Below are 15,318 nucleotides of genomic sequence, written 5' to 3'. Positions count from 1 at the left end.
ATGCAGCTGACGGGTACCGACAGGCCAAGCGGGCTGCAGCCCGGGTGGTTGTGGAGGCAAAAATTTGGGCCTGGGAGGAGTTCGGTGAGGCCATGGAGGAGGACTATCGGCTGGCCTCGAAGAGATTCTGGCAAACCATCCGGCGCCTCAGGAGAGGGAAACAGTGCCCTACCAACGCTGTTTACAGTAGAGGTGGGCAGCTGTTGACCTCAACTGAGGATGTCGTCGGGCGGTGGAAGGAATACTTCGAGGATCTCCTCAATCCCGCTGTCACTTCTTCCATTGAGGAAGCAGAGGATGAGGGCTGAGAGGTGGACTCGTCCATCACCCGGGCTGAAGTCACTGAGGTGGTCAAGAAACTCCTCGGTGGCAAGGCACCGGGGGTGGATGAGATCCGCCCTGAGTACCTCAAGTCTCTGGATGTTGTGGGGCTGTCTTGGTTGACACGCCTGTGCAACATCGCGTGGCGGTCGGGGACAGTGCCTCTGGGATGGCAGACCGGGGTGGTGGTCCCTCTTTTTAAAAAGGGGGACCGGAGGGTGTGTTCCAACTATAGGGGGATCACACTTCTCAGCCTCCCCGGGAAAGTCTATGCCAGGGTTCTGGAGAGGAGAATACGGCCGATAGTAGAACCTCGGATTCAGGAGGAACAGTGTGGTTTTCGTCCGGGCCGTGGAACACTGGACCAGCTCTATACCCTCTACAGGGTGTTGGAGGGTTCATGGGAGTTTGCCCAACCAATCCACATGTGTTTTGTGGATTTGGAGAAGGCATTCGACTGTGTCCCTCGCGGCATCCTGTGGAGGGTGCTTCGGGAATATGGGGTCCTGGGTCCTTTGCTAAGGGCTGTCAGGTCCCTGTACGACCGAAGCAGGAGCTTGGTCCGCATTGCCGGCAGTAAGTCAGACTGGTTCCCAGTGCATGTTGGACTCCGGCAGGGCTGCCCTTTGTCGCCGGTTCTGTTCATAATTTTTATGGACAGAATTTCTAGGCGCAGCTAGGGGCCGGAGGGTGTCAGGTTTGGGGACCACACAATTTCGTCTCTGCTCTTTGCAGATGATGCTGTCGTGTTGGCCCCTTCTAACCAGGACCTTCAGCATGCGCTGGGACGGTTTGCAGCCGAGTGTAAAGCGGTGGGGATGAAAATCAGTACCTCCAAATCCGAGGCCATGGTCCTCAGTCGGAAAAGGGTGGCTTGCCCACTTCAGGTTGGTGGAGAGTGCCTGCCTCAAGTGGAGGAGTTTAAGTATCTAGGGGTCTTGTTCAAGAGTGAGGGAAGGATGGAACGACAGATTGACAGACGGATCGGTGCAGCTTCTGCAGTAATGCGGTCGATGTATCGGTCTGTCATGATGAAGAAAGAGCTGAGCCGCAAGGCGAAGCTCTCGATTTACCAGTCAATCTACGTTCCTACTCTCACCTATGGTCATGAGCTTTGGGTCATGACCGAAAGGACAAGGTCCCGGATACAGGCGGCCGAAATGAGCTTTCTCCGCAGGGTGGCTGGGCGATCCCTTAGAGATAGGGTGAGAAGCTCGGTCACCCGGGAGGAGCTCAGAGTAGAGCCGCTGCTCCTCCACATCGAGAGGGGTCAGCTGAGGTGGCTTGGGCATCTGTTTCGGATGCCTCCGGAACGCCTTCCGGGAGGAGACCCCGGGGAAGACCTAGGACACGCTGGAGGGACTATGTCTCCCGGCTGGCCTGGGAACGCCTCGGTGTCCCCCCGGAAGAGCTAGAGGAAGTGTCTGGGGAGAGGGAAGTCTGGGCATCCCTGCTTAGACTGCTGCCCCCGCGACCCGGCCCCGGATAAGCGGAAGATGATGGATGGATGGATGTTGACAAGCCCACCTTGTGTCACTTAATTTTTGCAGCTCTCTGGGTGGACCATCATACATTTCTTTTTGTATGTCAAGTCAGTTGATGAACATAAGAGCCTGACATGAATGAATACAGTCTCTGCAAAATTGTAAAAAAACATTCAGCTTGGGGGACTGCTTTCACAGTGTCAACTAACACTAAATTAAGGCAATGGGCATTGCAATGTACATAAAATGCCTGCTTTGCCACCTCCTTAATACGAGACTGAACGCCAGAGTGCTTACCGCTCATCACGGAGGCACCATCATAGGCTTTCCCAACCAGGTTACTCCTGTAATCCAAGCCATATTTCTCAAGGATATGGATATTTTTTTCTGTCAGTCCTGCAGCATCAAGGTGCTCTGCAGCTTCAAAATGTAAGAAGCTTTCCTTTTCTGCTCCTTGGTAGTAATATCTTAACACCAAAGAGATCTGTTCTTTTTTTTGGTATCTTTAATTTCATCAACCATAATGGCAAACACCTCACTTTCCTTGACTTCATTAATGATGGAGACACGAACCATTTCTGCCAATGTGTCCAAAATTTCATTCTGAATATGATGACTTGTGTATTTTGCATTTTGAGGCCCCGCCAATTTCTTCTTAACAGTTGGGTCATGGTCGCCGATGAGATTTAATATTTCTAAAAAGTTTCCCTTGTTGTCAGCATCAGCTGTCTCCCTGTGACCCCTCTGGGATATATTCTGGGTTGCAGTTAACATCAAGACTTCTGCTACAGTTTTTATGCATGTTCGATTTCCCTCTATTTGCTTTTTGTGCTCTTCATTTAATATAGACATTAAAGATGAATCTGTCTTTTTTCTTCTTTCAAATTCCTTCCAAGCCATCATTGCATTTATGTGTGCCTCAGACTTTGCATGTCCAGCAAATCCATCATCTCTGAATGTGGCCTTTTTCCAATTCTTATATCCCACAACAGATGTAAAGACTGAATCTGTATTTAGAAGGCCAAAGTTTCTACAAGCGAAACAGTACACTGAGTCCTGGCACTGAGAGTATTCTATCCATGGGTGTAAATTGTACCATGACGCTAGAAAGTGTCTTCGTCTGTCACCCTGGAGAGTCCTGGGAAAGACTTTAAGGTGTGGCTGGACTGGACCATCAGCTCTTGATATTGAAATGTCTAGAACAAGAAATAAATGGTGACAGAACAATAATTAGCTATATAAATTATTTTACACATTAGAAAAAAAAAGGACTATTTTTATTTATTTTTTCCCATCATTTACACCTAACATTTGACTGAGGTTCTTTAATAAACCTGAAAATAAGACTAATTTCATTTCAAACACTTTATCCCCAAGGGGCAATTAACAAAGCCACGTAGAGTCACACAAACAATATAAGTTACTTGAAGACATCATACATTAATAAATAACACAATGTGTTCGGAATACATATTAATTATAATCCACTACAAGTGGATACCTGAAAAACAACTAGTCCATACCATATATAAAAAATACGTTATTTATTCTTATATATGGTATGGACTAGTTGTTTTTCACTTCTCTTCATTCTCTTACCTGGAGGTCCTATTGGGTCAGTGTGGTTAGTTGGCTCCTCTTCATTCTCAAAGTCTGTCTCCTGAACTGTCTGAGAAAGTGCTAGAAAAAAAAAATCAGTCTCAGTTTATTTTCAGAAGCTTTAAACAGTTTAATATTATTGATTTCTACATAATTTGCATTTAAACATATACCAGTAAAGTAGTCAAGTGTGTGAGTGGAGGTATACCTAACATTTCTCTTGGGCTTGTGCTCTCTGGAAATTCTTCTCCCTCACTCTCTGGGTCAGTCTGTTCTTTCTCTCTTTCATCCTGCCTATTATTCTCCTGTGTCTTAGAGTCATTTGACTGCTTCTTGCTACTCTTCCTGAAGAAGGATGCTATATCTGCTGCCTTTCTCTTCATTTTCCACACATTTCACTGACTGACTGACATAAATACAAATCAAAACATAAGCAACACATATCAACATTAACATGTTTGAAAAACAGCAACAAAATTAGGATTATAATTGAGCAAAGATTAGAGTTTTTGTTGTAGGTACCTAATTTTATCTAAAACTGCGCGCGTCATGCGCGTGACGACGCAAATATGATGCGAGCGCAACAGTTATTCACATCCATCTAACGTTAGCATGTTTACATAGAAAAGTAACGTTACTGTATATAAAATCAACTTAGAAGCTAGTAATTATATTGGTATGTTGAATCACATTAAATGTTTCATGATTAAAACATACATTTATATATTCAGAGATAAAATAAACATAGTTGAGCATCTGAGTCAGCTAATATGAAGCTAGCTAAGTTAACTGCTCCCTACGTTACCTGTTTGTTACACAGGACAATGATAAAACTTCAGACACAAATAGTTGAACGGAACTAAAATAATAATTTATCTGACTTTAATAACTCACCTGAAAAGATGTGTTTGTGTGCTCAAACACAAGTCGAACCAGGCACAAAAGCGAAGCTTCACTCCTTGTTTCTCTAAGTCCTCGACTTTTTACTTTTTTCAAATGCTGGAAAGAAACTAAACTCTTGCGATAGTGCATTTGCCTGTAAGTGACAAGTGATTAAACTGTTGCGATAGTTTCGCAGTCCGAACGTAATCGTTTTGCCATGATCGATCGAGGTAATTTTGATCAAAATCTAAGAAACGATTATTATTATTATTATTTATAATAGATCGCACTTACGATTGGGCCAGTGGGGTGGCCGTGATTATTTCCATGGTGGCCATGGCCACTCCTGGCCACCCCCTGGCTCCGCCCCAGCCAGGATCCCATAAGAGAGACCCCATCTTGAGACTACTATCGTTCAGCCAGGTCTGTATCCAACTCCATACAAGGAGAGAGAACACTATTTGAACCCCCATTACGAGACCATAGTTTACCAAATTAGAGAAGCAGCATTATACCAATTACCTATCTATCCCATTTATTAAATTTAAGACATTACTTTCCCATACACCCCAGTGGACACCAAACAAAGCAAAACCTTGCGATTTCAAAACTTCCAAGGTAACAACAACCTTGAACAAATACACATTCCCACCAAGGAACACACAATGCAGCCAATCGGAACCCCAGTGCACAGGGATTACCAAAATGGACAAATGCATGTACTAGATGTCAACCACAAATAGATATTGACAAATGCCTGGGACTCGGGCCATAATCACATATAGAACAAAGACAATTGGCGCGGGCACACATACAAATTAATTAGTACAACTACTGATTTAAACCATAAGTTGACCAGCAATTGCGGCAATTTACAGGAGCAATCCCTACTCCCTTCAACAGGCACTGAAAGTATGAGATCCAATCTCAACTGCATATTTAAGTCCAACCTAAATTGCAGATTTTCAAGCAGTCCAACTGCTTAATATCCAGCACATATCGCAACACAATAGGTTAGCTGCACAGGAATGGGTGTCAGGACACGGAACAAAAACGACATTTCCCTAACTACACCTCAAAAATAACTTATATTTACCATACTTTCTTAAATGAATCAAATCTGACACACAAAAACCAACCAGAGAGTTTACTAAAGCATATGAAAGCTGTATTAAGGAATGATCTCACCGGTCGATGCTCCTCTGGTCCGTCTCTTGTCTGACCGTCCGCACCCCTCCCTCAGGCGGTTCAGCGTTCCTGTGTGTTCCCGTGCACCCGTCTCTCAACCCCGGGTCTGTAATCTTCTTTGGTCTCAGCCACCACAAACACCAGAGATTACAGATGTGTACAACTCCCCACTTATGGAACTTTTCTTGACTCAAACAACGAAAAGGCCCATAGAGCATAGCCTCCAGCGGGGTTGGCTATGATTGCAGGGAAACGTTGGGACTATGCAAACCTCCAAGGAGTCCTAGCGGGGGGGTGACCGGCGATCAGAGGGGACAACCTGAACGAAAAGAGCTACAACACAGATCAATACACCCCACACAACTTTCCCAAAGTTTCCATCAGTCACCACGTCCTACATACCGTAGCATACGCCTTCCAAACAACTTCACATCACGCCTCCTGCAACTTCCATACGTTACCACGTCCATCTACCTCCAATCAACCCGGCAGGCTAGCGAACGAAAACGCCAGTCGCTGGAAAAACCTAATAACACTCAAAGAACATTTGTTCACATGTCCAAACACCATAAACATAAACACTGTCGCCAAAAACTTACCACAAAGCTTAAACGCAACAGAAAAACTAACACGGCGAAACAAACCCTATTCTATTAACAAATCTCATAACCATTCAAACCTAATGTGCCCTAACACATATACCAGCGCCCTAACGATTTCATCTCAATCAACGTGCCCTTAACATCGTCGATAGACCTGTCGGCCCGTAAGTGAGACGTTCAAGGCCCTAGCCTTGTCTGCAGAATTTAAATGTGCCCTAACACATACACTTGTGCTCTAATGCAAAAAGGAGCCCTAACCCCCGTATAAATGCGCCCAAAACGCAAACTAAAGTGCCCTTACCTCCCGAGTTCGAAATTTAAGCCCGGGTACCTGTACTGAGGAATCCCAAAAATCATGTAAGCTGGGCGCCCTGCCAACCCGCCATGATTCGAGTAGGAGACCCCAGGATCAGTAACCGAGGACGAGCCCCAAAATTGTGATGGAAATTCCATGTATCGACACTCTTAAAGGAGTAAGAAACAGAGACAAAGTTCTCTTGGCACATTTTAACAGTTTTATTAACTATTATGCACTTAAGAGAGACACGTCAAACGCTTACATACATAATCATCCGAGGAGTCTCTAACTCCATACATGAACAATCCGTATTTATTACATAGAAAAAGGGGTGTGGTAAGATGCTGCCATCTGTCTTGTCACAAGAGTTTACCCAAAGGGCGGGCTGTCCCCCCACCTTATCCTTCTCAACTCCTGAGGAGACACAATGTCTGGATAGTCAACAGAGACACTAAAGTACGAGTACCCCTCTAATCCACCCGTGCCGGTCAAGGATGTCTCCTATTCAAACACCAGACCCCTCTCGGCACCTTTAACTAGTAACTCATTCATACAGGTATAAGACGACAAAGAATACATCCTTCTTCTAGGCAGGAGAACATGGCCCAAATACCTAATAATCCTCTGATATTATACAGACATGTGTGTCACAATCAAAGTACAGATTTACATATCAGCCAATGGAAAGACAGACATTTCTCAAATGCACCTTAGTTCAAAATGTCCATAACAATGTACACAGGTTTCAATCAAATCAAGTGGAATAGAGTTAGCCAGAGGTCTGAGTTCCTGAATGAACACATAATGAGACATGCCCCCCAATGGTGAAGGGAGTCTACAACCCTGCTGAACTATTTTAACAGAGAAGATTCTTCTTAAACTATGGGATTTGTTTTGAGTTGGTTGTTTATCTGTCAACAGAAATATATTTATAAATATATACCATGTGTATTTAAAGCATTATAAAATGTACAAAATAGATTTTATTTTGACTATAAAGTTTTTTTGGAAAATAATGTAATTATTGACTCGTTAGAATGTGAACTGTGAATAAGGAGGCCACATGTTTCTACTATACATGGTGTAAATGTCAAGCATTTATATTAACATCATTTAGCAGAGTCTATTGTGTTTATGTGACGCCATTGACAATGATGTACAGTTTTAGCAGGAAACGTCTTCCCTCAAATAGTTTTCATGCATGTTTTGTTGTGTGCCTCCACTTACGTTTGTTTTGGAGTGTCACTGTCATGAATCCCTCTTCTGGGGCCTGTTGCACAAAAGTAGAATGAAGAAATCCAGGATAACTGAAAAAGCGCAGCTTGACTTAGCGTAATCTGTTCATCGCGGCTTAATCGGTTGCACGTTTGCCGAGCTAGGATGAGAAGGTGAAGCTATGTCAAGCCATGTGTAGATAGTCGGGATAAGTGCACGTCAACGGCTTTCTAAAATAAACCACGGTATCGATCACAGATTTACTGATGCGAGAAGGAGATGGAGAAGACAGGTGCGGCATATTTTTCACCCGAGGAGCAGCAACTAATTATGGAAAGTTATGAGGAGGTAAAGCATATTATATGCAGAAAAGGAAATACGCCAGCTGTTATTAAACAGAGAGAAAAAGCCTGGCAGACAATAGTGGTGTAACGAGGACGCGCATGGAGGACGCGCGCCACCCCTCCCGACGTGGTGTTCGGTGCGCGTCATCGCCGGCCTTCTAGCCACGCCGCTCCTCCTCCCACGGCACTGTCCTGTCTTGTTATTGCACACACCTGGTGTCCATTCCCTCATTAGGTTGCCTATATTAGTTCCCTTGTTTCTGGGCGTCTTTGTGTGGTATTGTTCTATGTTTGGTGTTGTATTGCAAGACTATTGCACGCTTTTGCGCTCTTGTTGTTACGCGTGCCATTTTTTCGTTTAAGAAAGAAAGAAGATTAACTACCTCCCTGCGTTTGGCTCCTTTATTCACACACCCTGACACACCGTTGACAGAAACCACACCTCCAGAATGGAGCCAGCGGGGAGCGACCTCATCCACCAGCATGGGAGCATGATCGCGTCCCTGGGGGAGGCCGTGACAGAGATGGTCCAGGCTATGCGGCGGTTGGAGGCGAGGTTGCCATCTGAGCAGCAAACCCCGACACTCAACCCGGGTGGAGTGCCCCTGCCATCGTCTCCACCGTCGCAGAGGAGGACCATTCAACTGAGCCTTCCTCAGGGATTCGGCGGAGACGCTGCCCAGTGCTCTGGGTTCCTGCTCCAGCTGGAGCTCTACTTTGCCTCCCTCAGCCCTCACCCGGGGGATAGGGAGAAGGTCTCGGCCCTTGTCTCCTGCCTGAGGGGCAAGGCGTTGGACTGGGCCAACTCCGTTTGGTCCACCAACGGGCCGGAGTTGGCCCATTACGGGGCGTTCGTCGGCCTCTTCCGGGCCGTGTTCGATCACCCGCCCAACGGCAGGGAGGTCGGCGAGCGTCTCGTGCACCTGAGGCAGGGGACAAGGAGCGTGCAGGCCTTCGCCCTGGAGTTCAGGACCCTGGCGGCGGGGTCGGGCTGGAACGACAGGGCACTTATAGATCATTTCCGGTGCCACTTACGGTCTGACGTCCGTAGGGAGCTGGCATGCCGGGACGCCATGTTGACGTTCGACCAGCTCGTCGACATGGCGATCCGGCTGGACAATCTGCTAGCCACCCGCGGACGCACCGGGAATGATCCGTCACTGCCCGATCCGTCACTGCCGTTCATAGTGGAGGTGGATGCCTCGGAGGTGGGGATAGGTGCTGTATTGTCCCAACTGTCGGGTACCCCTCCTAAGCGTCGCCCCTGTGCTTTTTACTCGCGAAAGCTCAGTGAGGCAGAGCGCAACTATGGCGTCGGTGACAGGGAGCTGTTGGCTGTGTTTAACGCCTTGACTGTTTGGAGACATTGGCTCGAGGGAGCGAGACACCCGTTTGTAGTCTGGACCGACCACCGTAACCTGGAGTACATCCGGGCGGCGAGGAGACTGAACCCTCGCCAGGCCAGGTGGGCGTTGTTTTTTGCCCGGTTCGATTTCACGCTTTCATACGTTCCGGGTACAAAAAACGCCAAGGCAGACGCGCTGTCTCGGTTGTGCGACGCGGGTGAAAGGCGGGTAGATGATACACCGATTCTGCCCACCTCATGCATTGTGGCGCCGGTTGTGTGGGACGTGGACGCGGACATTCAGCGAGCGTTGCACAGCGATCCTGGGCCTCCTGGGTGTCCTGCGGGTCGTCAGTACGTCCCGCTGGATGTCCGTGACCGTCTCATTTACTGGGCCCACACGTCCCCTTCCACGGGTCACCCGGGCATAGACCGTACTGTGCGCTGCCTTACCGATAAGTACTGGTGGCCTGGTCTGGCTAAGGATGTGAGGGCGTACGTGTCCTCCTGTTCGGTGTGCGCTCAGTGTAAGGCACCTAGACACCTTCCGGCGGTTACTCCCTTTGCCCGTTCCACAACGACCATGGTCTCACTTGTCCATTGATTTTCTGACCGATCTTCCCCCCTCACTAGGCAATACCACGGTCCTGGTTGTTGTGGATCGGTTTTCAAAGGCCTGCCGGTTCCTTCCCCTCCCTGGTCTCCCGACGGCCCTGCAGACCGCAGAGGCTCTATTCACCCATGTCTTCTGGCACTACGGGGTGCCGGAGGACATTGTTTCTGACCGGGGCCCTCAGTTCACGTCTCGAGTTTGGAAGGCCTTTATGGGCCGGTTGGGGGTCTCGGTCAGCCTCACCTCCGGGTTCCACCCCGAAGCCAATGGGCAGGTGGAGCGTGTGAACCAAGACCTGGGGAGGTTCCTGCGGTCCTATTGCCAGGACCGGCCGGGGGAGTGGTCGGAGTTCCTGCCCTGGGCAGAGTATGCTCAGAATTCACTCCGTCACTCCTCCACGTCCTTGACTCCCTTTCAGTGTGTCCTGGGGTACCAGCCGGTCTTGGTACCCTGGCAGAGCCAGCCCGAGTCTGGGGTTCCGGCGGTGGACGACTGGTTCCGGCGCGCCGAGGACACCTGGTCCGTGGCCCATCGACACATCCGGCGCGCCGGGGTTCGCCAGAAGTCCGCTGCTGACCGCCGGCGCAATGACACCCCGGTCTACGCTGTGGGCGACCGGGTCTGGCTCTCGACCCGGAACCTCCCTTTCCGCCTGCCCTGCCGGAAGCTGGGCCCGCGGTTTGTAGGGCCGTTTAAAGTCCTGGGGAGAGTGAACGAGGTAACCTATAAATTGCAACTTCCCCCTGATTACAGGATTAATGCCTCGTTCCATGTGTCTCTCCTCAGGCCGGTGGTGGCTGGTCCCCTCCAGCAGTCTGAGGGGCCATTTTTTCGTTTAAGAAAGAAAGAAGATTAACTACCTCCCTGCGTTTGGCTCCTTTATTCACACACCCTGACACACCGTTGACAAGTGGACCGATTGAATGCGTAAGGATTTAAAAATATCTACTTTTTAGCAAAGTTGTACACTGTTTTAATTGCTTTTAATATGCTTGTTTTACGTGTTGGTTTCAGTGCTGTATCTCGTTGTGTGCTAAATGTGCTGGTTGTACTATAGGTGTCTTTGAGTAGCCTACTTTTAGCCTGCTTTTGCCATAAATGTGAGCAGCGGGAATTAATATTCCTCTGGAAATGTACCCTAAAGACTAGGCTTAATTTCAAGGGGGGGGGGGGGGGGGGGCAGCTCCAGACTTCACCCCAGCTGAGAAAATGGCCCTTGATTTGAACCAAGTAAGGCCTGTGATGGAAGGATCTGTATGTAACAGGATCCAGACGCAGTACAGACTGTTAGCCAGCCTGGCAACATAGTAAGTATGGGCTAATGGAAATCTGAATTATGCACAATTCCTGCTGTGCTAATCAATGGGTGGTTTACAGAATTCACAAACTATAAGATGTCTGTATACACGACATCTGAACAATCAAATAGAGCTGACAGATGCACAGATTGCTGTAAGTAAAAGGACTCTCCATGATCTGGACCTTGGTATAGAAATCAAGAATAGAACACTGAGGAAACTGGATCTGGAGATCCTGAAACTAGAAAAATAAGTGATTTCAATCCACACTGTAAGCATATCTGTAAAACAATGTATTAATCACGTTTTTCTTTCTCTCTCCCAAGCTCCAAACTGACAAGTGACAGCACTAAAATAAAAAGCTTAAGAAGCATTGTGGTGTTCCCTGTGTGATGAATGTACACTACACTATGCAAAGTTATTGGTTCAGTGAGGTGAGATGAAAATTGAGGTTATGAAACCAAAGTAAGCTACAATAATATCGAATAAAACATTAGGCCTAATTAAAGAGTAACACAAACAATCCTTTATTAGAGAAGGACAAGACAATAAAATCACTCATCTGAAATAATGTATTGGTCTCTGACCTTGTTCTTGCATGGGCAAGATGGTATCCTGAGGGTCTGCAAGAGTGAGAAGGTATGTCTCACAGGTCTCCCAGCAGAACGCCAGAGAATTCACCTGAGAATACAAAATTTAATCATTACAACTACATATAAGTTAAACCTTTGATGCAATTGTGTTTATCTGTGAAATGTGTGTGGCCTACCTTGTGATAGTCGCTGGGAAATGGTACTGGACCTAAAAACTTGGGAGTCATGGACGGACCCAGGCCACTTTGCCTCCACATTGGTAATGATGCAGGCAGCATCACAGATCATCTGAAACAATGCAATGTTTCCTATTCAGTTTGCATTTCATGCACAGAATACATTTGAGCAAGTTGACAGTAACTAAATAATTTTTACCTGAACATTGATACTGTGGAAAGATTTTCTGTTGACATAATCTCCTTTGTGGGCCCCTGAGGGGCGTTTAATGCGGATCTGTGTGCAGTCCAGTGCACCAATGACATTAGGGAACGCTGTAACACAAAATAGTCTGAGTATATCCTGTGACTGTTGTAATGTAACACATTTTTGTAAACTGTAACTCATGTTACCTGCAATTTTGTAGAAATCCTCTTTGATGAAGCACATTCGTCTGTGGCAAGGGAAGGTATAATAAAGATGTGTTTCTTTATTTAGAATTTCGGCATCTCCCACGGCATGTAAAAACATGCCGCTTGCAAAAAAACGCAGTGCCACACAGAGCATGGCTTCGCGCTGTGCGGTGCTGAATTTTGGGACCCAGTAGTCTGCACAAATAACGGATTCCATCTCCAGTAAATCGATACCTATCATGCAGGTACTTGTCGGGAAAAGGGTCTGATCTGTCCCGAAACACCCTCTCACGTCTGAAAGCACGTCTCAATATCAGAGCTTCTTCATCCAAAACGTCATTCAGAAATGTGCATACCATGGTGCAGGGAGGAACACAGGTGAATGGGACTTTATATATTGCCCTCATCAATGACATCATTGAAATCACCGTTGCAAATTCATCAACCATTTCAAACTATCTAAACTGCATTAGTAGGATTTAACAGAGATGCATTTAACAGTAATGCATGTTAACAATAAAGCAGAAAACATTCAGAAGACAACGGAACGACTGTTGAAGACGTTTATTTCGGATCAGAGCGGCAGCTGATTTAACACATAAGACTCCAGGATTAATCTTAGCCTGGCCTCGAAACCTTAATGACTTGGAGAAGATCTGCAAAGAGGAGTGGGACAAAATCCCTCCTGAGATGTGTGCAAACATGGATAGCCAACTACAAGAAACATCTGACCTCTGTGATTGTCAACAAGGGTTTTGCCACCAAGTACTAAGTCATGTTTTGCAGAGAGGTCGAATACTTATTTCACTCATTAAACTTAATAAAGGATTTGGTGTAACTTTCATCTTATTAAAGAGAGAATGACTGCATCTTTAAATGGTCTGTATCTTCCCTGTATGTCCTCATATGTCCTTTCAGGTGCTCTTATTGATTAAAGCATTTACCACAGTTGTTACACTCATACAACTTCTTTCCTGTGTTAATTTCTTGCTATATCCAGTTGATATCATGAAGTTCACTCCATGAGTTGGCCTCTTTTGGCATTTTAAACTGCTTGTCATTCTACACAGTATTTCATACAAGCTCTCTGCGGTAGAATGTTGTTTCAGATAAAACTAGGTTCTAAATCATTTTCAAAAAATATGGAATTTCTCCCCTGTTTTCATCCTTATGTATTCCCCAGGCTGAGGGGAAGATAAACAAAGTTAGAAAGGATGTCATTGACATTCTTATGACACATTTGAATGCTAGCAAATCATATAGGTTTATATATTTCACCTTTAGCTCAGTCAATGGACTTTTCAATGACAGTAACGTTTTAGTCGAAGGTGAAGTTTAATTATTGTATTTAAGTCTTAAAGCAATGACATGGAGGTAGAACACTTCAGGGGCACTGACCTACTAAGAAAGCTGGACGGAGCTTGAGCTGTATGATTCATGACAGTACATGGAAAACATGGCCTTTTCAGTAGTGAGGGCAAAATGAGGCTTACTGAATCACTGAGGCTTCCAGGCAGTTCCAGTTTTTCTCAATCGATTTGGTACATTTCTCCAAACTCGGGTAACTGCTCTCAAAACATTGAACACAGTGATCTGTACACTTTGTAATTGTCCTAAACAGATAGTCAATTCTCCTTCATTTCATATGAATTACAAATCAAGAGCATCATTTTCTCAAAACACTGTGCACAAAATTCCCTAATGTTATCACAGCAGTTCATACAGCCAACAAAATCTTCAGGAAAACATTTGCAGCTTTTTCATTGGTCTTCAGAAAGATCACAAGCATTTTTGTACCATTTTGAAAACACAACAAATAAAATTGTAAAATAGTTAGTTGCACACCTTATGTCCTCAATTAACCCCAAATTGATATCTGATTAGTTAGTAATCCACTCAACACAGAAAAGGCCAATTTCCTAATTGTTCACACAGCTGTCTTAATTACAACTACTACAACAGGGGAAGAGAAAAACAACAAAGAAGACGAATGAGGAGAAAAGACAATAAAAAGAAGAAGAATGAGCAGTAGAAAAGGAAGAGGTGTAAGAGTGAGAGGTGGTGGACAGGGTAGAGGGAGAAGAAGAGGAGATGGACAAAGAGCCAGAAGAGCTGAAGGTGTAGGAGAAGGAGCAAGAAGAGCTGAATATGTAGGAGAAGGAGCAAGAAGAGCTGAAGATGTAGGAGAAGGAGCAAGAAGAGCTGAAGATGTAGGAGAACGAGCAAGAAGAGCTGAAGATGTAGGAGAACGAGCAAGAAGAACTGAGGATATAGGAAGAGGAGAATATAGAGGAGTAGAGTGAGAAGAGATGGACAGATTGGAGGGCATTGGTATAGTGGAAAGAGAGAGAGTAGAAAATACAAGAAGACATGGACAGAGAGGAAGAGGAGAGCAAGGTGTAAGAGGAGAGCAAGGTGTAAGAGGAGGGCAAGGTCTAAGAGGAGGGAGGAGAGGTAGAAGGAGGGTACACACGTGTTTCAAATGAAATCAGAACCACACTTATTGACCTTGTCATAAATCATGGTCTCTCACTGAGAGAAGCTGGGCAGAGTTCAGCCTAATATAAACAGATCCACAGTGGCTTCAGTAGTCGAGGCTTGGCAAGGTTAGCATGGGTTAAGGAGCTCAATAAAACACTTGGCAAGGTTAGCATGGGTTAAAGAGCTCAATAAAACACTTGACAAGGTTAGCATGGCTTAAAGAGCTCAATAAAACACTTGGCAAGGTTAGCATGGGTTAAGGAGCTCAATAAAACATTTTGACAACCATTTAACATCTGACACTACAGCACCTACACCTATTTTTAAAATGTCTTGTGATTTAGGTTGCATGTAAATGAAGGCAGTTTAGTTCGGAGACACCTGCATGGCCTGTCAGACAGATTGGAGGTATATGGATGAGGTAAAGTCAATGAGTTGCAGGAAGAACTATGGCAAGTTGATTTAAAGGGGCATGGTACTGTAAAA

The 15,318-nt window shown here is 45.8% G+C and overlaps 1 protein-coding gene and 1 pseudogene across 1 annotated transcript in view; both read left to right on the top strand.

Annotated features, from left to right (window-relative positions):
* The window catches only part of LOC106023662 (tripartite motif-containing protein 16-like), a 40,543-nt gene extending 32,612 nt beyond the window's left edge, over positions 1-7,931 (top strand). The window contains exon 7 of the transcript XR_004575739.1: positions 7,117-7,931. The gene's annotated coding sequence lies outside the window, so the exon portion shown is untranslated. The remainder of the gene's footprint in view (positions 1-7,116) is intronic.
* The window catches only part of LOC117594489, a 64,489-nt pseudogene that overhangs the window by 7,143 nt on the left and 42,028 nt on the right, over positions 1-15,318 (top strand).

This window comes from Esox lucius, chromosome 5 (assembly GCF_011004845.1).
Source record: "Esox lucius isolate fEsoLuc1 chromosome 5, fEsoLuc1.pri, whole genome shotgun sequence".
Classification (NCBI taxonomy): Eukaryota; Metazoa; Chordata; class Actinopteri; order Esociformes; family Esocidae; genus Esox; species Esox lucius.
This window is presented reverse-complemented; position numbering and strand designations above follow the sequence as displayed.